Source organism: Canis lupus, chromosome 22 (genome assembly GCF_003254725.2).
Source record: "Canis lupus dingo isolate Sandy chromosome 22, ASM325472v2, whole genome shotgun sequence".
NCBI lineage: Eukaryota > Metazoa > Chordata > Mammalia > Carnivora > Canidae > Canis > Canis lupus.
The window spans coordinates 1694823-1720632 of record NC_064264.1 but is presented as its reverse complement, the minus strand read 5'-3'; the positions used below and the strand labels follow the sequence as shown (position 1 = coordinate 1720632).

The following is a 25810-nucleotide window of genomic DNA, read 5'->3' as shown; positions in this document are numbered from 1 at the left end:
TTTTGCCCTCACAAATTAAGAGTCATGAGGGCAAGGACTATGTCTTATTTAATACTGCAAATATTTTGATTAATGGATAAACAAATGATGACCTCATCATTTTGAATATTTATTCATGTTGAATTAGTGTTTTTGGAAACTTGAGTGTTTCTTACTACAAGCAGTTGCTACTCAAGAATATACAAGATAAGCAAGATATAGAAAAAAATTAATAATCCTAATAATCCTAACCCAGAAATAACAACTGTTAACTCCGTTTTCAAATTTTTATACTTGTTTGTTGTTCATCCTAGAAATGAATATTTAGCTATAATATCCTTTAATGGCTGAGTAAGTATTCCATATGGAATAAGGATGTACTATAATTTTGGCAATTTCTTATTTGAGGGTATTATATTTATGTTTTTCTCTATTTGTAAAAGGGACAATCTAATAGTTACTTTTTTTGCTTTATTTCCTTAGGATGCAGTCTTAGAAGTGGATTTTCCAGTAAGGTCTTCATAGCCAGCCTGTTCTTCTTTGTTTTAGGCTTATTTCTAATAGGCTTGTTTATATGTGTATTCTTATTCTATCCTGGATTGGAATCAGAAAATTGAACAGTATTGCAGGTACTGAATGATGTAAACATGCTGATAGCCACAAAAGTGATAATTGGTAAGTAAAAGTCTTTTACAGGAATAATGATGGGTATTTTAAAAACTTGGAATTAAGTGTACTTTTCATGAGTATAATAAGAAATGATTCATGAGCTGAATAACAGGATATAGTGGTCAATTCAGAAATGCATATTCAAATTAAATAAAAACTTCAATGAATAACCTACATTTGTTGACAGCATCCAATTTTAGGAGAGGTTTCAATAAATCATGATTAATCATCAAGTTCACAGCTTCTCGAACTTCTTCATAAAAGTGTGGTTAATAGTAGAGAAAAGCGAAAAAAGTGCCTTAGAAGTTTGATCCCCAACCAGAATTTCCTTTAGTCTCTTGTTTTATCTTAAATTTAACACGAAATGTTATATTATATACCATAATAGTCTATGTTTAGTATAATGTTTAAAAATTTTTTCAAAGTCCCTTAGTAAAATTGATATCTAAGAAGATGCCTCATGTTTATTCAGTGGCTTTTAGCATCCTGGCATACTATGAGTTTCCTTTGCCTCAAACTGTACTTTTAGAAGCAAGGTTTTAGGGTATTTCATGGTTGTACAATATATCCATTTTAGTTTTCTCTTTTACACTTTAGCCCACACTATTTATAGTAGTGTATGATAGGGAGATTAATTGATGATTACTTATTTTGAACCTGAGAGTGTTTCAAAGACTAAAAATTCACAGAATGAAAATTTAATATCATTGCCAACAGACTCCACTACAAGAAATGTTAAACTCTTTCAGATGGAAGGGAAATGATATCAGATGGAAATAGAGATCTACACAAAGGAATGATGAACACTGGAAACAGTAATTAGATGGGTAAATGTAAGTTATTTTTCCATTTAATTCTCTTTTAAGATAACCAACTGTTTAAACAAAAATAATAGCAATATATTATGGGGTTTATAACGTGTTAATAAATATATGTCAATAGTAACATTAAGACCCAGGAGTAGAGGGGATCCCTGGGTGGTGCAGTGGTTTGGCGCCTGCCTTTGGCCCAGGGCGCAATCCTGGAGACCCAGGATCGAATCCCACATCGGGCTCCCGGTGCATGGAGCCTGCTTCTCCCTCTGCCTGTGTCTCTGCCTCTCTCTCTCTCTCTGTGACTATCATAAATAAATAAATTAAAAAAATAAAATAAAATAAAAAATTAAAAATTAAAAAAAAAAAAGACCAGGAGTAGAAAAATAGAAATAAGATAAGGTTCTCTTAGTATACGTCAAGTGGTATAAATTCACTTGAAAGTAGACTGTGATAAATATGTAGACTATGAACCCTAAAGCAACTAGTAGAATAATAACAAAACTATTATGGGTAATAAGCCAACAAAGGAGAAAAAAATGGAATAATGAAGAAGAACTCAATCCAAAAGAAGGCATAAAATGGAAAAAAACAATGAACAGATGGAATACAGAACAAATGGAACAAATAAAAAATAGCAAGATGATAGAATTAAATCTAATTATATCAATAACCACATTAAATGTAAATGACCTAAAAATCCTAATCAAAGGGTAGAGATTGTCAGATTGGATAGAAAATAAGACTCAACACACTTTACATATGAAGAAATAAAAATGTTAAGAATAAAAGGAGGGAAAAAGTTATACCATGCTAATGTTCATATTAGTCAAGAGAAACTGGTGGGGTGGTATTAATGTAGTAGAAACAAAGTAAGATTTCATAGTGAAGAATATTAGTTAAAGAAGGTCATTTTATAATAGTAAAGGAGTCCATTAATTAGGAAAATATAACAATCATAAATGTTTATGCCCCAAATAAAAAGAGGTTCAAATTTGTAAAGCAAAATCTAACAGGACTGCAAGGACAAACAGACAAATCTATAATTATAGTCAGAGATTTCAGTACTTCCCCTTCAGGAATTGCTAGGACAAGTTGAAACATAGCAAGGATATAGTAAACTCAACACTATCCACCATTATTACCCAATTGACTTTTCTAGAATATTCCACTAACAGAATATACATTCTCTTTAAAGAGTACATGAAACATTTACCCACAGAGATCATATTCCTGGCCAGCTGTTAGCAAACTATGATGGTGGGGCTAAATCTAGCCTGGTTTTGTATGGCCTATGAGCTAAGGATAGTTTTGCATTTTGAAAGATTTCTGAAAAGAAAATAAGTGACAGGAGAAACTGTATGTGACTCACAAAGCTTAAAATATTTCTGTCTGAATCTTTGTAGAAAAGGTTTGTGGGGCAGCCCTGGTGGCTCAGCGGTTTAGCGCCGCCTTCAACCTGGGATATGATCCTGGAATCCCGGGATCGAGTCCCACGTCAGGCTCCCTGCATGGAGCCTGCTTCTCCCTCTGCCTGTGTCTCTGCCTCTCTCTCTGTGTCTCTCATGAATAAATAAAATCTTAAAAAAAAAAAAAAAAAAAGAAAAGGTTTGCCAATCTGTTTTACTATAAAATACATCTCAATTCATTTTAGAGGATTTAAGTCATGCAAAGTATGTCCTCTGACCACAGTGGAATTAAATTAGAAATCAGTAACAGAAAGCTAACTGGAATATCCCTGAATATTTGGAAACAAAATCACATGCTTCTACATAACCTACTGATTAAAGAAGCAATTCAAAGTGAAATTCAAAATTGTTTTGACCTGAGGGAAAATAAAAATACAATATATCAGAATTTATATAAATGAAATGCCTACATTAAAAAATACAAAACGTCTCAAAGCAATGATCTCAACTTTCACCTTAACAAACTAGAAAAGGGGCAGTCCGGGTGGCCCAGCGGTTTAGCGCCACCTTCAGCCAAGGGTGTGATCCTGGAGACCCAGGATCCAGTCCCCTTTCGGGCTCCCTGCATTGAGTCTGCTTCTCCCTCTGCCTGTGTCTCTGCCTCTCTCTCTCTTTCTGTCTCTCATAAATAGATAAATAAAATCTTAAAAAAAAAAAAACTAGAAAAGAAGAGCAAATTAAACCCAAGCAAAAGAAGTGAAATAATAAAGGTCAAAGTGGAAATCAATAAAATAGAAAACAAAGATCAAGAGAGAATATCTATGTAATCAAAATCTGGTTGTTTGAAAAAAAAAATCTGGTTGTTTGAGATCAGAATTGATAAACCTTTAGCCAGACTGGTTGGAGGAAAAGAAAGGATAATAGGAATATTATGAACTACTTTAGACAAAAAATTTAACAACTTAGATCAAATGACTAAATTCCCTGAAAGAGGTAAACTACGAAACCTGACTCAAGAAGAAACAGATAATCTTGTCACATATCCATTTCCAAAAAATTAAATTTTTAGTTTAAAACATTCCCATAAAGTTCTATTCCATAGGACTTTACTGGTGAATCCTTCCAACATTTAGAGAAAAAAAAAATACCAATCACACACAAACTCTTTCAGAAAAGTAAAGAGAAAGGAATACTTCCAAGCTTGTTCTTTGAGGCCAGCATTATCCTGATACCCAAGCTACACAAAGACATTACAAGAAAAGAAAACTCAGGCCAATTTCCCTCATGAACACAGATGTAAAAAATTCTAGACAAATTTTATCAAATCAAATCCAACAATATATATAAAATATATTACTTATTGAGTGGTATTTATCCCAAGAATACAGGATTGGTTTAACATTTAAAAAATTGATCATTGTGGGATGCTTGGGTAGCTCAGCAGTTTAACGGCTGCCTTTGGCTCAGGGTGTGATCCTGGAGTCCCGGGATCGAGTCCCACATTGGGCTCCCTGCATGGAGCCTGCTTCTCCCTCTGCCTGTGTCTCTGCCTCTCTCTCTCTTTCTGTGTGTCTCCCATGAATAAATAAAAATCTTTAAAAAAATAATAAAAAAAATAAAAAATCATTGTAACTCACCAAATTAAAAAAGAAAAACTGATCATCTCAATAGATAGAGAAAAAACATCTGATAAAATCCAATATTCATTTCCTATTTAAAAACTCAGCAAACTAGGAATGGAAGGGTACTTCTTCAACCAGGTAAAGTGCATCTACAGAAAACCTACAGATAATCTCATACCTACTGGTGAAAAACTGCGTGCTTGCCCCTTGAGATCATGAACACCACCATGATGTCTGCTTTTACACCTTTTTTAAAAAAGATTTTATTTATTCATTTATTTATTTAGAGCTTGATTGGGATGAGGGACACAGGGAGAGAGAATCACAAGGAGACTCCATGCTGAGCAGGAGGCTGGGTCCCATGACCCTGAGATCATGATCTGAGCCGAAATCAAGAGTTGGACGCTCAACTGACCAAGTCACCCACGGGCCCCTGCTCTTACCACTTTTATTTAACATTGAAAGGTTTGCCAGTGCAATCAGGCAAGAAAAAAAAAAATATGTTCAGATTAGAAAGGAAGAAATAAAACTGACACAATTATCCATCTATTCTGTCTGCTGGAATCTACAAAAAAAGCTACTAGAACTAATAGAAGAATGCAGCAAAATTGCAGGATATAAGACCAATATACAATAATTCTCTATATTTCTATATTCTTGCAACAAACAACTGAAAATAAAAATGCAAAAAATATATAGCATTTACAATAGCATAAAAATATGAAATGTTTAGGAATAAACCTGATAAAAGGCATAAAAGATCTGTATACTAACAATAGCAAATACTGTTGAGAGGAAGTGAAGACAAATAGTTGGGAGAGATTTACCTGGCTCAGTGGGTTCATATTGTGAGTGTGTCAGCTCTCCTTAAATTGATCTATTGATCTTAAATTGTTCAACACAAACCAAATCAAAATCCCACTAAGTTAAAAAAAAAAAAAAACTGACAAGCTGATTCTAAACTTTATATAGAAATGCTAAGATCTAGAATAGCCAAAATAATTTACTTCAACAAAAGGAACAAAGTTGGAGGGCTGACACTACCTGATTTCAAGACTTATTAAATATCTATAGTAATCAAAACAGAGTGGTATTAGTGTAAAAATAGACAAATAGATTAATGTAACAATACAGAGTCCAGACATAGAACTACATATATAAGGAGAACAGATTTTTTACAAAGTCTGAAGGTAATTCAGTGAAAAAAAAGCTTTTTTTTTTAAAACACATTGTGCTTGGAAAAATTGGATATCCATATATAAAAATAGGAATTTGATTCATATCTAACACCATGTACAAAAATTTACTCAAAATTTATCATAGACCTAAACATAAAACCTGAAATTACTATTAAACTTCTAGAAGAAAATGTAAAAAAAAAAAATTTTTTTTTGTAAAAATATTTTTGTGACTCTGAGACAAAGATTTCTTAGATGTGACACCAAAAGTACAATCCATATATGAACAAATTGAAAAATTGGACTTAATCAAGTTTTTACAAACTTCTGTTCTTTAAAATACACTGCTAAAGAAGACAGGCTCCAGCCTGAGAGAAATATTTGCAAAGCATATAATAAAGGATTTGTATCAAGAATGTAACATATTCCCTGGGTGCCTGGCTAGCTCAGTAGAATATATGACTCTTGATCTCAGGGGTCATAAGTTTAAGCCCCACATTGGGTATAGAGATCACTTAAAAATAAGTAAAGGAAGTTTTTTTTTTTTTTTTTTTTTAAAGAATGTAACCCTCAAAACCCAATAATGAGAAAACAGAAGTCTCAAAAAATAGGCAAAAGACTTGAATAGTAACTTCACAAGAAGATAAGCCATATAGCAAATAAGCACATGAAAAGATGTTCAGCTTTATTAACCTCATTAGTCTTTAGGGAAACATAAGAGTAAAACCACGATGGAACAAGTGGATATCCATATACAAAAAATGTATACACATCTACTAGAACAGCTAAAATGAAAAGTGTTGTTAAGGATGTGAAGGAATTAGAACTTTGATACACTCCTAATAGGAATGTAAAATGATGTAATTGGTTTGGAAGCAGTTTGGCAGTTTCTTGAAAAGTCAAACATACACAAATATATGATCCATTTCATTCTAGGTGTTTCCACAAGAAAAGACAGCATATATTCCTACAGAGACCTGTACATGAATATTCATATTTTTAAGTCTCCAATGTGAAACAACCCAAATGTCCACCAACAGATAAATGGATAAATTGTGATATATTCATATAATGGAATACTACTCAGCAATAAAAGGTAATGAACTATTGTTATGTGCAACAGAGTGGATTAATTTCAAAACAATGTTCTGAGTGAAGAAAGAAAACAAATTTCTAGAAAATGCAAAGTAATCTATTGGGACAAAGGGCAGACAGAACAGTGGTTGCCTGAGGAGAGAGGTGCTAGGAGGGAGGGATTATAAAAAGGCCAGGGAAATTCTTAGGGTTGATGGATATGTTCAGTGTCTTATTCTGGTGATAGTTGTTTCACAGGGATTTGCATATTAAAATTTATCAGTTATATACTTATCAATTCTATACATGTTAAAAGTTATCAATTGTATACCTTATGTATATGCCATTTATTGAATATCAGTCATACCTTAGCTTGCTACATTTAAAAATGTATCTAGAAAAAAAAAATGTACCTAGAAAATAAAGGAGGGCTGGGTGCCTGGCTAGCTCAGTCAGTAGAGCCTGCTGACTCTTGATCTCAGGGTTTTAAGTTTGAGCCCCACATAGGGTAGAGAGATTCCTGAAAAATAAAATCTTAAAGGAAAATAATTTCAACTGAATATAAAAGGGAATTAACATTTATTAGAAACATACTAAGGGGCAAGTACTAGGTAGGTGCTTTAAATAAGAATTATAATTTATGTAAATATATCATTTTCTATGTGCCAAGCTCTGTTACATGCACTTCAAATATATTAAGGTGTTAAATCCTCACAACTCTTTGAGATACAGGGACTATTACTACTTTCATTTTACAGATGAGGAAAAGGAGTCACACAATTTCTGCATAAGGGAGTTGAGATTTGAACCTGGGAAGTCTCTTCTTTTAATAGATCATTATGACATCCATTAGGCTACAGAGTTTTAGTTCCAGTTTGTAAAACGAAAGAATGGTGATTCATAAAGGCAGTAATTTTTCCAGATCACAGAATTTATAAGTAATGTTAAGACTTAAACCCAAATTGTTCTACTCTAAAATATTTACCCGTCTATCCTAAATTGCCTCCATTTAGATTTGTGGTTCAGTAGCAGGACTGATAGTATATTACTACTGATAACTATGAGCTCAGACTATGGGATCCACACTTTCCTTATCCCTTTGACTGCTCAATATGCTGTCTGGCATGTTTGTTGACTATGGATTAGAATATGTATAGCACCGATAAGCAACTAAGAGCTCAAAAATTATTTGTTGTTTTGTCTTGACAATTCTGTTTTCAATATTCATAGTGTAGCTCTGTCTGCTGAAACTAAGAAATTGAATATGCGACCTTGGAGGATCTTTTCAGGCTAATACTAAACCCAGTAACTTACCTACACACTTCAGTAAGTAGAATTAAACAGATGTGTTCTTATATCCCTAAAATTGAACTAGAGGTAAAAGGAGAGATAAAATTCAACTTTTGCTACCCATTCTTTCTCTTTTTGCTTTCCATACACTTCAGATGGGAATTTTTCTGTGTGTATTTATTTTGTTTGTGTTATCTTGGTAACTATAAGTTTATGCTGACTGACAGGGGGGAAAAAAAGCTGTCTATTCTGACTGCAGTGACCAAAGGAGTTCAATTGTTCAATTCACACCCAAACATCTTTCTTCCATTTAGAAACATCCTAGTATTTAAGGCCTTCTACTATAAGCCCATTACTAGTTCTTTTCCTTTCTATTTCATTTCTGTATGCTCATATTTGTGTTCTCTGTTCCTATCAAATTATCATGCCTGAGAGATGAAATATCTATTTCTGCTCTGCAGTAGTTTTGTGTATTGCCTTATCTCTAGTGTCTTGAACAATGTATAGCACATGGCACATAGTGAGCACTCAATAAATATCTGGTGAATGATCAATGGGTATCTTTTCTCTCTGGCAATCAAAATCCATCACTGCTTTAAAGAAATCTACATAAAATTTGTCTATTCCAGTAAACCATCTATTATCAGTCTAGTTTTAAATCAGTTCATTTTCCACTTCCCATTAGCAACTATTTATACTTTGCATTTGATTAATACACTCTTATTATGTTACTTTGCAAACACTTCCAAATCCTTTTTTCACATGCTCAATTTTCAATGAAAATACCTCAAATTCTTGGAGCGCCTGGGTGGCTCAGTTGGTTGAGCATCCAATTCTTGATTTTGTCTCAGGTCATGATATCAGGGTGGGATTGAGCCCTAAGTCAGGCTCCATGCTCAGCAGGGAATCTGCTGGAGATTCTCTCCCTGTCCCTTTACCCTACCCACCCCCCTACCCCCGTTTGCGCTTGCTCTCTCTCTAAAATAAATCTATAAGAATATAAATAAAAAATAGAATACCTCAATTTTTATATATTGTGTATGCTGCTCAACAGCGCCTCACGTGCTGTAGAAAGCTAGATAATTGATGGGCAGGCTACCTCCTTTTAAGACATTCTCTGGACATTGGGATCTGCCTTGAAAGGGAGTTTGGATACATAGATAGAACTATTTTTTGCTATTTCACTCCTATATTATGTGACTTTGAGTAAAATCGTTTTCTTCAGTGCTTAGTTTAAGAATAAATTAAGAAACTGTTGCCTAAAGAAAAAACATTTTAAAGTTACAGAAGTATCTATATGTTGGTACGTTTCTCCAGAAATAGTTAATGTAAAAGTTCTAGACTGGTCAATTTGAATCTCTTTTCTTTTTTTGTTATGGAATGCTTCACGAATTTCAGATCATCCTTGTGCAGGGGCCATGCCAACGTTCTCTGTATTATTTCAGTTTTAGTGTATGTGCTGCTGAAGCGAGCACTGAATCTCTTCACATAAAGAGATTTCCATAGAGATGTTCATGTAGCAAAGAAACTGAAATAGTGTTATGTAGAAAATATCACCAATCCTACAAAGATCCTTTATTTCTTCATAGAGAGGAACCAGAGATAATATCCTGATTTTTGCTGTACTCCTTAGTTGTCTCATGAAAGAATTAATGGAGTAGAACACATTCAAGGAATTGTTGAGGTGTCAGAATAAGAATATACAAAGTATAAGACTATTTTCTATAATGGATTTTTAAATAGATGAAGAGTCCTGTACTCTCTAACTTCTTTGTCCATATGTACTATCTTCTGGCCATAATAAAGTTGGGCAACCTAAACGAAAAAGCAGTTTCTAAGGATGCCAAACTAATAGCAATTTCTGGATCATTCCCATTTCTTCCTCTGTGGAAATCTACAACTTATGGGTTGCTCTGCATATTTCCCCCAAGCCCCAAAGTGTTAGGTTGTCAAAGAAAACTTGTCAGGTAATATTACTATTTGCCTTCATATCATTATTCTAAGTACATACAACATCAAATATTAACATGAAAATATGGCGGAGAAGAAAAATATCAAGCCATAGAATTGAGTTTTAGTTTTACTGACATTTATATATCACACTTCCTGTTTATGATTTCAGAAGTGCGGCCATGCAGTGCTTCTATTAAAAACTGAGTGATTAAGAATAGTTTGAGAATTACAATGACAACTTATCCAAAGGAAAAAACCCACTACACTTACTGCCACCTTCATTTGTGGAATTGCTATTTTTGTTGTTTAAGAAGTTGAATATTTTTCAAACATTATTTACTAATAATGTAGTTAAAAAGAGGAACTTGGTGGTCTTGTGTCCCTAAAATACACACACACACACACAATAGTTGCAAAAATTTTCCTTTTTCCTCCTTTTTAGATTTCAGTTTCCAGTTGGGTTATTGTTATGTGTTAATTAGGGTACCACCTGAAGGAAGGAAAGGGTAGAGGTGAATGTACTTCTTAAATAAAAGCCCCTTTCTTTCACTGTTTATTTCTATTTGAAGAATAACCATGTGAGTGTATTTTTTGGTGTCCACTTCAGAGTTTGTGTGTAGGGGTGTGGGTGTAGAGAGAGAAAGAGCACCCAAGTGAACAAATGACTCTTAGCTAGCCTTACAAATCTATGTTCTCATTTCTTATTGGCCACACAGATAAACTATTCCTAGCCTCCCTTGTAGGCAGGTGTGGGCATGTGACCAAGTTAGAGCCAATGGAATAAGAATGGCAGTTATAACATGCACTACTTTTGAGTCTCCTAAAAAACTCCCCTCCTAATGGCCTGGAACAGACAAGACCCCATCAGGAGATTCTGGAAGCTTGGTACTGAAAGCCGAGGTCCTAGAACACCTTGGAAACTGAGTACTAAACTACTTGTTTATTTTTAGCAAGAAACTTTCTTACTATGGCAGATATAATTTGAGCCATTATATATTTTGGAGTTGATCTGGTATGGCAATTAGCCTACCCTAAATTAATACACAAAACTTGTATTTGCAGTGTCCCTATGATGCACAACTCCATTGGGCACTATTTACATTGTAATGTATGTAAATGGCATTTCCTGAAGCAGGATTAAGAAGCTCCAGGTATGTATACATATGGATATACATAAATCTTCACCCCAGGGGCTATGCAACAATGTAGTTCTGGCAAATTAACTCCAACTACTCTCTTGGGTTTTATTTCACACAAGCATTAATTTGTATAATTTTGTGTCTGTGCTAACAGATTAAGGTGGAATGGATCATCCAACAAGAATCTTTAGGGGAAAATATATACGAAGGATACAAATCAGATCTCTTTCTTAGATTTGTTCATCTGTTAGCTACGTGCTGTACTGTACTTATAACCTAATACCCTCTGGTATATATTAGGCTGAGAGAGAGTGTTAGGATCCCGCATCTGCCCCTGCCCACTCCAAACTTACTGCTAATGACTAATAAAAACTTTTCTGGGCTTTACTTTCCTCATCTGTAAGATGAGAGTTGGACTACATGACCTCAAAGATCCTGTCACTAAAATTCTCCTATTGATGACTATAATGTCGATATAATGTCATTTGATACAATTGATATAATGTCAATAGCTATGGAGCTATTGGTAGAAATAATTGTTTGTTTTTTTTTTAATTTATTTATGATAGTCACAGAGAGAGAGAGAGAGAGGCAGAGACACAGGCAGAGGGAGAAGCAGGCTCCATGCACCGGGAGCCTGACGTGGGATTCGATCCTGGGTCTCCAGGATCGCGCCCTGGGCCAAAGGCAGGCGTCAAACCGCTGCGCCACCCAGGGATCCCAAGAAATAATTGTTAATGTGAGTGTTCTTTGGATTCCAAATTGATTCTATAGAGGTCCTTGAGTTTTTAAAAAAGATATTTGCACCAAAGAGGCAATCCAAGAGGCACAACAGAGGTTCCATTTTTTCCCTAAACAATAATTACTAAGTTGAAAGGGTTTTTAACTCAGAATATTTTTTAGGGTAATTTTAAATTTCTGATTTCTTTACTCATGGGTGGAAAAGTACCAATGCTAATGCATAAGGTGATATCTATTGAAATAATGTATCATATTACAAAAAAAGTAGCAGATCATATAATCGTTCACTGAATTTAGTAGTTACACCTTAAATTTTATTTCTCCTACTTGTATGTTTATGCTCTAATGTTTCAATGTAGTAATAGCTAATATTATAGCAAGTTCAGGATCATGGCAAAATCACCAAAATTCGTAGTTATCTTTGTCATAATTAACACACTAAATCACATTTTTGGTATAGCTAACAGAAATGAACCTTTGCCTATCTGTCTGCTGTTGGGGCTTTAATCTTAGAGATTTCAACTTTGTTAAAGCTAAAATATACATTATCCAGACTTGATTGCAGGCATGGAATTGGCTTTACTTCTCTTTTACTGCAGGAGAGCTGCAGAAATATGGCCCTCAGTCTGGGATGACACTATTTTTGGAAGGAGAAAGGATAGGCTCTATAACATTGTCCAAAGTGGAGTTTTTATATTAACAGAAAGCCATGTAAAGGCTGGAGTAGATAGAAGGAATTTTTTTTAGAAGAGTAGATAGAAGGATTTTTTTTTTCAAACAAAAGGAATAATACAAAAGAGAAAGCTTGTACTAGTATTTTGAGTACTAGTAGACAAGTATAGGTTCTAAAATATCCTTTACAACATTGCAGAAACTGGGGAAAAAATCTTTAGAATGAAGGCATGGATAAATGGATAAATACATTTTGGTATATCCTTATGTTGGAATGCTGTGCAGATATTAAGAACATTTTAAAAAGTATTCAATAACTTGAAAAAATGGTCACTAAAAACTATAAATCCTTTATCTCTATTGAACAGGAATCAGTTTTATTCTTTCCAACTATTTCTTCTCCATCCCCAATATAAATAGGAGCATAATGGAAAAGATTAAGATTTTATTTATTTGAGAGACAGAGAGTGAGCGAGAGAGAGAGAGAGAGAACACGGGCAAGGTCGGGGACAGAGGGAGAAGCAGACTCCCCACTGAGCAGGGAGCCCAATGTGGTGTTCAATCTCAGCACCCTGGGATCATGACCTGAGCCAAAGGCGGACGCTTACCCAACTGAGCCATGCAGGCACCCCATGGAAGAGATGTTTAACAGAGAGATGCATAGACAGTGAATTTTAAAGCCTGATGTGATTTTAGAGATCATTTAGTCAAAATACATCATTTTGCAAAGGAAACTGATATTCTGGAAAATGAAATATCTCACCTAAGGTTTTCAATCCCTTTAGCACCGTCACTTGCTAAAACAGGTTCTCTTACTTCCCAAATTTGGGATGTTTTACTTTCTACTACAATGTGCTACGTCGGAGATTGGGTCAGACCAGAGTATAGAGAGTAATGAAGGGAGGGCCGAAATCTAGGAATCCTAGTCTATCCTTTCTTTTGGAGGGGATGCTAATGACTAGTCCTAAAAGATCTATAGAGATACCTATATGTATGTAGAGATACCTATACTTCCTAATAATTCTAAATCTAACTTTTTTCTTCTCAGTAATACAACTTCAAAAACTCTTGGAGTAGAACCCAAATCATTTCTTTATAAGTATTACCATATAAGTAATATTGGTAAGGGAAGTGCTTAGATTACAGTTTAGGACTATTTATTCATTTGCTTTTCTCTGTCTCTCCCACTAGACTATATCTTCCAGGAGGACAGACCTCTATCTTTTTTCAGTTGACTCCAGCACCTAACAAGTGTTTGGCACATAAAAGATGTTCAATTAGTATTTGATGAGTGAATTAATAAATGATAGCTATTATAAAGCAATAATCCTTTATTAGGCTAGATTTCTTCTGAATATTTTCTCAAGTTTTGCAGTTCCATCACCAGTCTAAATTTATTTATTTATTTTATTTTTTAAAGATTTCACTAAAAATCTATTCATGAGAGATACACAGGAAGAGGCAGAGACATAAGCAGGGAGGAGAAGCAGGCTCCCTGTGGGGAGCCCAACATGGAACTCATCCGAGGACCCCTGGATCATGACCTGAGTCAAAGGCAGACAGACGCCCAACCACTGAGCCACCCAGGTGCCGCTGAATTAATTTTAAAATTAGGTGAACTTCCTCTGTTCACAGGCTCTGTATTTCAGTCTAGAACAACAGAATTATAGCATTAATTTAGGCACTCTTAAAATTCTTGTGCCAAATTTACTTAGTTTGGGAATGGCCTTGGCCTGCAATTTTATTTAGATTCTATCCACAGATGAATGTGTACATCTATATCATAGTGGTATACTTGTGAGATTAGACTGGTGATCAGTTGGGCTAAGGCACTGTTGGGTAAGCATATCTGAAAATAAGAAAAAAGACGGTGATACCTTAGGCTGAAGTAAGTATATATTTAAACTTACATCTTCAAATGAAGTGTAAGTTTTGAACCTGCCAAAAGTACATATTTTGAAGAATGAATTTCTTCCTTTAAGGAAGGTAAAATATTTAAACCTAAACTTAAATATTAGCCTAATTTTAAAAGGTAGTCCACATAAATTTTTCTTTTAGATTTATTTTCAGTATAAAAGTATGTAGAAAATTAAAAGATTTCTTATAGCAAAATTTTTACAAGATGAAGAATCTTAAAAATATTGGCCTCTTAAGCTCATTTCTAGGAATCTATTCTAATTTAGGAAATAATCTGAAATGCTAAAACAGATTTAAGCATAAAAAAAGTTCATAGCAAAAAAAAAAGTTCATAGCAACATTGCTTATAAGAAACTAAGGAAAATTGCTTAAATGAGCGCTTAAGGAAATACTACTCAAGGAATGTTATGCAGCCATTGAAAATGTCTCTGAGGAGTTTTAAATAACTTCAGGAAATACTTCTGATATATTGCTATGAAAAAAAGCAGCATACTCAAGTACTTTAAATTTCCTAAGCTTAATTGCATGGAAATATGTCAACCTCAATAGTCAGTTGCCTGTAAATAAAAATTATTGGTTATTTTTTCTTGCTGTCCTTTACAAAAGATGTTTACTTACTTTATTTACATATTTTCAAAATTTTCTTCACTTGTACTTTTATAATCAGAAAAAGAAATCCATTACTTGTCATGGATATATGTTTATATCCCAATGATATGTTTTCAGTGTCATCACATGAATTTAAATATTGCTGACCAATAGAAAAGTTTGATATTACTTAAGTTCAAATAATGGAGTTTCCAAAGCAAATACTGATACATCTCCTAGGAGTTGTAAAATTATAATGGCTTAATATAATTTAGTAATGATTTTAAGATAGCAGGCTCTCAGTATGTTCATGGATGATGGAGATGGTTAGAGGAAGGGCAGTTCAATTAATTTACCAGGTTCCTTGAATTTGTCACTTAAGTAGCACCTCTCCCACCAAGAGCTTAATGATATAGTGTCAAAAAGCTGTCCATAAAATTGCTCTTAATTTGTGTGGTGCCCTTTTGCAAACTATTTTTTTTTTTTTTGTACTTCAAAAAGAATAGTCTCTTATGTGCTCATTTTTTTAAAAACACAAAAGAGAAAAATTTGTTCTTACCTTGTTTATTTTGGTCAGTGTGAGCTTCAGGTAAGATTCTGTAATCTGACATCACTAATAAAAAAGGTTTCTTGTGGAAATAACTGGCAATAGTACTTACCTTATAGGCTTACTATAAGTTCTAGAAGTCATGTATGTGAAGTCCCTAGCACTCATTGCACATAGGCATTCAGTAAACCGTGGCTATTGATATATAATACTACCATGACATCTTATTGTTACATTCTTATATATAGGGTGAGCTGAAAAAAATAAGTGCAATCTATTTAAAAATATTATTCTAGACTTCCAGATAAAGATCGGGAATAAAAGCAGATCACAAAATCTTCCTCTCTAAATATCTTATAATACAAGAAAAGCAAACAGTAAAAATTCCTTTAAAAACAAAAAATGGGGGCTCCCTGGGTGGCTCAGTGGTTTAGCACCTGCCTTTGGCCCAGGGCGCGATCCTGGTGTCCCGGGATCTAGTCCCGTGTTGGGCTCCTGGCGTGGAACCTGCTTCTCCCTCTGCCTGTCTCTCTCTCTCTCTCTCTCTGTCTATCATGAATAAATAAATAAATCTTTAAAAAGTAAATAAATAAATAAAACAAAAAACGTTCAGGACATCTGGGTGGTTCAGAGGTGGAGCGTCTGCCTTTGGCTCAGGTCATGACCCCGGGGTCCTGGGATTGAGTCCCGCATCGGGCTCCCTGCATGGCACCTGCTTCTCCCTCTGCCTGTGTCTCTGCCTCTCTGTGTCTCTCATGAATAAGTAAATAAAATCTTTTGAAAAAAAAAATGTTCACAACCTAAGCCAATGAAGACCAAAATAATACTATTATTTCAAAACAAATACGAAAAAAAAAAAAAAGACAAAACAAATACGCTTGGAATATCAAGAAATGAAACATAGCTGGAAATCAAATTATCAACATAAAGGAAGACTGGCAACCCCAGCACATTCCCCTAGTCCATTTATTCTTCTGTTCTCCTAGATGATTACGCCTCATCTCTTCTAAGTCTCTCTCATCTCCCCGCTCTTGACTTCAGACTCTTATTGATAAATAGAAGCTGTCACAAGAAACTCCTCTTTCCTAACCCCGTCTACCAACTTCTCCTCCTCTGTATTTATTTGGTCTTCCTTTATAAAGGATTAACTATCCCTGTTCCTAAATAAGCATGCTCACCCCCTCCCTGTGCCCCCATTCCATGTTTTCTTGTAAAGTCAATGGTTGTGTTCCTGTGATTATCTCCTCCATTTCCTGCATCCTCATTTTCTCTCTTTACTGGATGATTCTAACCAGTAAACATACTGTAATGTTTCCCATTCTAAATACAGCATCACCTCATGTCCCCCTCTCCTTACTAAGCCCATTTTTCTACTCCCCTTTATAACAAAACTGTTCAAAGACCGTGCTTGTAGTTTCCACTTCCTCGCCTTACATTATCCCTTCAGTCCATTCCAATTACAATTACTGTTTCCACAACCCCACCTAACCGCGCTTGTTGAAATCACGGATTACGTTCTTGCTAGATCATTTTCTTCTTAGGTGTTTGGGACACCAGCATATTCCTCATCCCTTTTTTTCTTCTCCATCAACATTTATTTTCCTTGGATCATCTCATCAAAAAAAATGTTTTTTAATGCAGATGTTCTTAGGAATCCTAAAATTTATACTCTAGCCCTCTTATCACTGTTGAACTCTGAACTCCTGTCCAACTGCCTACCTAGGAACTGCACTTAGATGGCTAGTAGGGACGTCAAAGTTAATACACTCAAAACCTCTTAATTTTCTTCTCCCCCTCAATTTACTTCTCTCCAAGTCTTCCCATAGGTCAATAAATGACAATATTTTCATCCCTTTGCTCAAGACAAAAATCTAGAAGTCATCCTTAATTCCTTTCTGTGCCAGCTACTAAGCTGTTATCTCTTTTTTTTATTTTTTTTAAATATTTTATTTATTTATTCATGAGAGAGAGAGAGAGAGAGAGAGAGAGGCAGAGAGAGAAGCAGGCTCCATGCACCGGGAGCCTGACGTGGGATTCGATCCTGGGTCTCCAGGATCGCACCCTGGGCCAAAGGCAGGCGCCAAACCGCTGCGCCACCCAGGGATCCCCTGTTATCTCTTAATAATAAACCCTTCCACACTCATACATTTTGTGATGCTAGGATGAGACTCTGCAAACTACATTTCTATTTTGCCAGCTGAATTCTTGCTGCATTCTGGTAATAAAGTGTGTTAGAGAAAGACTGAAAATCAAAAAGAGAAGGGAGAAGAACTCACTACTTCTTGTTGGCGTTCTGCACCTGTCAAGGTTGCCCTAGTTATGGACCTTCACCCTCACAGTGGCAGTCAGCTCCAAATTTCAACTATTTTTCACTCTCCTAGAACCAGCCCCAACATACCCTATGTCTTCTGAGGCCAGGGTTCCAGCTCTGCTGAGTCTCCCCTATTAACTTCAGGTCTTCCTTGTGTTTATCCAGTACTAAAGGTAGTGGCTGCTTCCTGAAGTTAACGCTCTTATTTCAGTGCTCCCTTTTTGCATTTTCAGTTCTACAGCACCTATCTGACCAATTCTTTATACTCAGTTATCGCTGTTGAAATATTTAGCGGCAACCAGAATAACTCCTTTGAAGCATACATCATTTCCCTGCTTCTTATCACACTTAGAACAAAATTCAGCCTCCTCCCTAGGGCTGACAACCCCTTTTGTGATCTGTCCTGTCTACTTCTTTTGTCTCATCTCTCACCACTTTCTGGTTACTCATTTGGTTCTAACGATTCTGTCTTGAACATACCACTTTCCCACTATAGGACTTTTGTACTTTCTCTTTTTCTGCATCTGGATTGCCCAGGTCTTTCGCTGGCTTACTGCCTCACTTCATTTAGAGCTCTTCCCAGATGTCATTTTACAGAGAGAGGCTTGCTCTTACATTCCATCTAAAATGCACAATTCCTTCCCCTATCCTTCCAATTTCTTACCTGGGGTTCTTATTACTACTTGACATTGTTGTAAGTTTATTTCTCCCTCTCCAGTCCTTAACTGAAAGCTTATTCATGGCAGGATTATGATCTTATTTACCACTGGTGCTAGCACTCAATAAATTCCAGTTGACAAATGAATTGAATAAATTTCAGTGAATATAAGAGAAAAGTAGACCAAAGTCATTGCAAAGAAAATCATATGTGAGACAAAGATAACATAAGCCTGATTCATCTCCCTGAGTACATAATACAAGTGAATCAGGAAAAGCACATAAAGATGCAACAGAAGAGAATTTCCACAAAATAACGAAAGAACTGAATCTGCAGAAAATAATGGACATGTAGTATTCAGTATTGTGGCATATCCTGGTTAAGCTACTAACCATAAAGAATGAAGGAAAAACTTTTCAGACTTCCAGGCAGAAAGCTAAATAACTTATCAAGAGGGAGGAAATCGTGCTGGCCTTAGACTTCCTCTAAGCAATATTCAAAGCCAGAAAACAAAGGAAAAATGTCTGTGCAGTTTCAAGGCAAAGGCAGCGTGACCCCAAACCATTACATCTAAATAAGTTCATTTGAGAATTGATGAAAAAGGCAAACACAGAATCCATGGATCCTTGTAGGAAAAAAAAAGAAAAGAAAACAACTACTTAGTGAAGAGCAAATAACTGATCAATCAAAATTAATTAAGTAGGATATTGAGAATCAAGCCAGATTGTAAGCACTGGATTAAGATACAGATTGAGACCAAATCATCAAAGAAATTAGGATTATAATTAACATAATAAACATTAAATAAACATTAAGCCTTGTTTTAATAAACATTAAAACCGTGACTTTGTAAAAATAAGGATGATGTAAAAATATATTTTTCATAGCAGAGTCTATTAGCATTTCTGAACTTGAAACATAGATAAAAAAGGTCTCCAAACTCTTTTTTAAACTTCAGATATTTTAGGAAATAAGATCTCTTGTAGTAAAGAAACATTTTCCTAAAAGTTCAGCAATTCCTTCAGTTTATTTTATCACTACCAAATTACTTCACATTTAATACTTTTTAACTTATAGTATACGTTTGATCTTAAATATATTTATATAAATGCATAGAAATATGCCTACAGCAACATTCATTTAAAATTGATGGCAAAATCTGTTAAATGTTCCTGTAACTTTCTCTATTGTTTAAATTACTTATAAGTGAACCTGTATTATTTTTATGAACATTTATTATTTTTATAAAAACACCTTTATACACAACAGTGTGAATTCCTTAGTACTACTGAACTGTACATTTAAAAGTAGTTAAGTTGGTAAATTTTATGCTATGTGTTTTTTACCACAATTTAGAATAAAAAAATATTAAGTATACTGTTATAAAACTTATAAAATAGATCCAGCCATTATAGCTTTACAGATGGATTTTGACTATGCTAAATTTTTATTTTTTCTTAAAGATTTTAATTTATTTGATATATTGAGAGAAAGCACAAGCAGGGAGAGCAGTAGAGGGAGAAGCAGACTCCCCGCTGAGCAGGGAGCCCCATGTGGGGCTTGATTCTAGGACCCCGGGATCATGACCCGAGCCCAATGCAGAACCTTCACTGACTGAGCCACCTAGGCTCCCCTATACTAAATTTTTCTTAAATCAACTTTTCCACCAAAGGCTACCTTTCAGAATATACCATTCATGTAATACTCTCTACTTGCCTACACTTTATCTAATTTGATTTTTTTTAAAGATTTATTTATTTATTTATTCATGATAGACATAGAGAGAGAGAGGCAGAGACACAGGAGGAGGGAGAAGCAGGCTCCATGCTGGGAGTCTGACGTGGGACTCGATCCCGGGACTCCAGGATCACACCCTGGGCCAAAGGCAGGCACTAAACCTCTGAGCCACCCAGGGATCCCCTCTAATTTGATTTTAAAAAACAGAGATTATTCACTGGTAGACGTTGTTGTAAACATACAAAATGAGAAAGTACTAATAAAGAGTAACTAATATGATGTGTTACTTTATTAAATATCCTAGTGTTGTAAGAATATAAATGTATGTCATTTGATTTACATATTTGGGAGGAGATCTTTTAATTTTAATGATTTATTTTTCTGATTGTTAAAAAATAATTTGTGCTCATTTTCTAAAAAGGAAAAGTAAAATTACCATAATCACACTTTGATATATTTTCCCCATCCTTTTTCTATGCATATAAGTGCATTTTCAAATAAATGAGAAGTAGTTTTACAACCTAAAAAATTTAACTATACATTGAATTACTCTATTAGTATTTTTCTGTGGCCCTAAGTAGTTTTAGTTATTGCATAATATTCCATTAGATTGATCATCATGTCTCATTTAACCACTCCGTTACTTTTGAATATTCAGATTTTTTCCTCCGTATAGATACTGTAGTGAATATATATAAATCTTTGACTTTGTATTTATTTTTTTTAGGATTGGTTCCTGGAAGTGGAACTACTGTATCAAAGATTTGGACATTTTTAAGACCCAAGAAAGGTAATATAGTAATAAACGTGATTGTAAATTTGAACACCTTCTTAGCAACACTAGTTACTAACACTTATCTTCAATCTTTGTCAATCTGATGGGGAGACTCCGTGTGTAATTGAATTTGATAAAATTGCAATTTTGCTCATATACTCACATTAATAACTTTACTGCCTCAAAGATCTAATATTCTTTGTCTTCTCTGTGATGCTTACTCAGCTGGTGAAGAAATGTATTTTTTATTGACTTTGGCAATATTTCTTTTAAAATAAATTATATTTTGAACACATGCAAAGGTGAAGAAAAATAGTATAAGGAAGGATCCAAATTATTTTACTTAGTAAAAAAAAAGGTAAGATTGTATTTAATTCTTAATGTAGTGGTAAATAGAGCATTATTACTATAAGCTAGCAGTATCCTATTTTACTTATTGAATTTATTTCTTTATTGAAATCATATTGGATTTATTGCTTAATGTGCCATTTTCACTATAGCACTTTCCAAAATGCTTCCTAAATGCTTAGCTTATAGTCAAGAAAAACATTTACTAGATAACTACTTTGAAATAACTACCTCAACCTTGCTTTCATTCTCAATGCCTTAGAAACAGACTTGCTTGCCTACGTTAATTTTCTTTCATGTTATCATTACTATGAAGTCATTCTATAGATAGGGTAATAAGCATCCTGGCATGCAGGGAAATAGCATCTGTAAAACTATATGGCGCAGTATGGTTGGGGTTCTTCCTCCCTCAGAATCTCATTACGTAATTTAAAAATGTTTACTTAAGCTCCTTTGGGCTGCCTCCATGGTAGCTATGAAATCACAGAATTAGGAACAGTTTGGGGCCTGATAACAAAGTCTATTAGTTTAATGTGAATGCTGTGTCAGTTTCTTTTTTATCATTGCTGTATAAGAACCTTTAAAAACAAAGATATATTTTATTCATTTTACTTTTTAAAACATGTATGCTTCTTCAAAAATCGAAATACATAGAGGGGTTCATAAATATATGTTTGCTCATTATCTAGATGTGCTTATTTTAAAATTTGTATTCCATACTATATATTCCCACAATGTGATTCTGACTCAATAGAACTATAAATAATTATGCAGAATGACCAAAACATGTAGAGGTATTAGCCCTCAGGAGAGCATGAATTATTAAAATTCTATTTCTAAGCCAAGAAAGCACTATTTATTTCTAAGTCGTAAATGAAATCTTTCTAAGAGAACATCAAATATGTATAAATTATAATATCAGCTTTAGGAGAATTTAAAAATATACTAGGTTATAAGAAAAGATTTTTTTATTTTGATTACTCAAAGAAAGGTAGTATTTTCACTTCCTTAGAGAACTCTTGAGCCTCTTTACCAAGCAAATAATTATGTGTACTGGTTTTAAAGAAAAATAATGCACTGTGCCTTGTAAACATGGAAGAACAGTCATTTAAATTTTGCATAAAATCATCAAATGGTTTATCACCTTCAAGGCAACATGCAGATTCTTATTAGATACCTAAAATCTCACATCCCTTTTGGAACTACTGAGTTTTATGAGTAAACAAGCCTAAGTCAAGATCCTGATACCTAAAAACATAGCTCTTTTAAAGAAATGTCATCTTAATTATGTAACATGAATTTGTTATAAAATACTTTATTGGGATACTCTCTATAGCATTTTGCTTGTTAACCCTGAGAAGTAAAGACATGTCACTGATGGCCTTCCCAGTGATCTAGTGAGGTACAAAGTCAGGGATAATTCAAGGAAGGAACAGCAAAAACTTTTAGGACCTGATCATCACTTTGGAAGTATAGCCACTGTGGGGGGGTCCTGCCTGGATTGGGAGAGAGAGGTATCTTGTATAGGGGGCCTGGCCTGGAGTGGGGAGAATGGTCAGAAGGGAGGAGGAGGAAAGATTATGAGACCAACTGCCTACTGGGTTGGTTTAGAATTAGCTTTGCTGTAACAATGGAATGTCTGCAATTTTGTATCTCATTCTGATATCAAAAGACAATATTTGGTTTCTTATGTTTAAACACTTTTAATATATAATACATTGTTTATAAATCTGTTTATCTGTATAATGTGTGGTGATTTTAAGCACATTGCAAATTCTTTGATGCTCTTTCCCTTAAAAGATAAGAGTGTAATTCCCCTCTCTAGAATGTGTATGGCAGTAGTGATTTTTCACTAACGAACAGAATCCAATGGGTATGATGCTGCATGACTTCTAAGAATAGGTTGTAGGAGGTGATACAGCTTTACCTGGCTCTCAATCTTGAGACACTGGGAACCCAGCAACCCTGCTCTGAGAAAGCCCAAACCGGAAGGAGAGGACATTGTGCAGGTGTTCTGACCTGTAGTGCCAGCTAAGGTCCCAGTCATCTGTGAGTACTGATCACCAGCCACGCAAGTGAACAAGCCTTCGGATGATGCAAGCCTCCAGCCTATGAGCTGTCCCAGATGAGGCCAAGTGGATTAGAGACAGGCTGCCCCTGCAGAACCCTCCCCAGATTGCATATCCAAGTAAAGTAGTAAATTCTGGGGTGATTTGTTTTGTGCTTGAGTCCCTGTTTGTAGGGACTAGTTCTAGCTCAGGTTAGCTCTAACAAGTAGGAGGGAGATGGAGGAAGCAAAAGAAAATGGTTTCCCTCCACTTTTCCTTGTTTTCTTAGCCAGACTGAGACCTTAGCACCTCCTAGTACTAATTGTTGGCAATAAAGTATGGTTTTCAAGTGCCGTTAGGAAGAAAAAAAAAATACCATAATGGGGACCTATCTAAACTCCTTTTCCTTAAAGGCTTAGTTATGTGAGCAGGGAAAAGAGAAAGGCTGAGTCTGTTTCTCCTTTTCTTCTCCCCAAGGTATCCCTAGTTTCAGAAAAGAAGGGAAAGCAAGATTTAATCATTTCCTGCCCTCATCTCTCTTCTGAATTCAAATCTTTGGAAAGGTGCTTTTTTTCCTTTCTTTTTCAAAACTGAAAGAATACACAGACTTTTAAATCCTATGAAGAGACCAGACCTATAGTGTACTTTCATTCCTTATCAAGGAAGCAGGATTCACTGACCAAAGTTATTATACACTAAAGACACCATTCTGTCTTTAGTCACTCATCAGTGTCCTGTCCTTGAAAGGTTCCTCTGGCTCCTCCCCTTCCCCTAAATATAGGCATTTCCCAGGGTTCTCCTCGCAGGCCTCTCTTCACTTGACACAGGTCCATCTTATACATCCCCATGATTTTAGTTATCGTCTATACTGTAATGACTCCAGAGAGCCAGCCTTTACTTCCAACCCTCCTGGGGATAGTTCCCTGATGGCTCAAAGTCCACAGGGACAGAAGAACGTTCTTCCTCCTGGACCTGAGGCCCACTCCTCATCCTAGTCCACACACTGCATTGGGAACCTGGGGATCTCCTGCCTTTGCCCCACACAACTGGTTTCCCATTCCACCAGCTCATTGTAATTACTTTTCTCTAATTCCTCTTCTATCTCCACTGGCATTAGGTACACAGCAGTGGTCCCAATCCATTCTCACTTAGATTACGGGCTGTTTTACATTCCATTTTCAAGTCTCCAGGACCCCCAACCAATGTAATCTTTTCAAAGACCTGTAATCTTTTCACACTTGACCATGCATTTCCATTAAAAAAAAAAAAATCCTTTCTTGGTTTTCCCTTTCCTATATAGGTTTAATCCTGAGACCCAGTAATCCTTTACTCATAAACTCCTTGAAAATGTGTGCAAAACTGTAATCCAGATCTATAGGTACGTGTTTCTGGAGAGAGGCCCCATTGCTTCCCATAGGTTCTCAAAAGGGTACCTGTCTACGAAAAGGTTAAAAGCTTGTAGGGCTCCGGATCAAGTTCAGAGTGGCCTTCTGTCCAGCTTGGCTTCTCACCTGCCTTCACTCCCTCCCCCCCCCGCCCCCTTCTCCCTCTCTAGTTCCAGGCCTTGGTCACTCACTGCTGCTTCGTTTTCTCAGCTTGGGAGGCCCTGTCCTCCCCCAGCGGGCCTAACTTTCGCCGCCCGGGACACCGCCTTGCCTTCTCTCTTTCAAGAAACACTCCAGGTCGCACTCCCTACGGAAAACTGTGTGGGGCCGGGCTGACTGGGTGCGCACTGACGGCTCCAAGAAGCCAGCCTAGCAACTGCTCCTTTTTAGCATTTACCCCTTGGATTTCCCGACTGGGGTTGGGGGAGGGGTGGATGGGAGAAAACAAAAAACAAAACAAAACAAACCATAAAGCCTGTAAAACGAGCAATGACCGGTCGTGTTTGTGCAGCGCTTACACACTGCAGAACTCCGGGCTGGAGTGTACATTTTTATAGCACTTTCTGGGCAGGAAGGCCTCGGACGGTAGACGCGTGATTTAGATTTGTTGGGAGCGCTGATGCTAGGTAGACGCCGCGCACCCCTTCCGGTTAGAGGACTCCACGGGAACTCTCAGCTCCTGCAGGTTTCCCTCGGTTCACGCCTCGGGCCTGCGAGACGCTGGGCGCTGGGCGCGGGTCCGGCCGACGGCGCCTCCCGCTCCCGGGTCTCGCCCCGCACCCCCACCTGCACCTGCCCCGCACCTGCCCCGCACCTGCCCCGCACCTGCCCCGCACGGCCCGGCGACTTTGAGGGCGCGTCCCGGCCGCTGCACTTGCAGCACGGGCTCTAACCGCCGCGGCTTTCCTGCTTTTTACCCCCAACAAAAACGGTCTTTTGAATTGTCGCGGAAACCGAG

At 36.0% G+C, this 25810-nt stretch overlaps 1 long non-coding RNA gene and 1 other non-coding gene across 6 annotated transcripts; one reads left to right on the top strand and one right to left on the bottom strand.

The window, feature by feature from the left end:
- Window positions 1–465: 465 nt before the first annotated feature.
- On the top strand, window positions 466–25491 carry LOC112678932 (uncharacterized). Of its 5 annotated transcripts, XR_007404975.1 has the most exons (8): window positions 466–654; window positions 1366–1481; window positions 6606–6765; window positions 7974–8069; window positions 11049–11137; window positions 13959–14125; window positions 21024–21086; window positions 25063–25491. It is a non-coding gene; the product is annotated as an uncharacterized LOC112678932 (long non-coding RNA). The 5 variants fall into 5 exon arrangements; XR_004808116.2 differs by lacking the exon at window positions 13959–14125; XR_004808119.2 differs by lacking the exon at window positions 25063–25491 and having other exon boundaries at window positions 1398–1481; window positions 21024–23153.
- On the bottom strand, window positions 9403–9508 carry LOC112678963 (U6 spliceosomal RNA). The gene has a single exon (XR_003148031.1). It is a non-coding gene; the product is annotated as a U6 spliceosomal RNA (small nuclear RNA).
- Window positions 25492–25810: the final 319 nt, after the last annotated feature.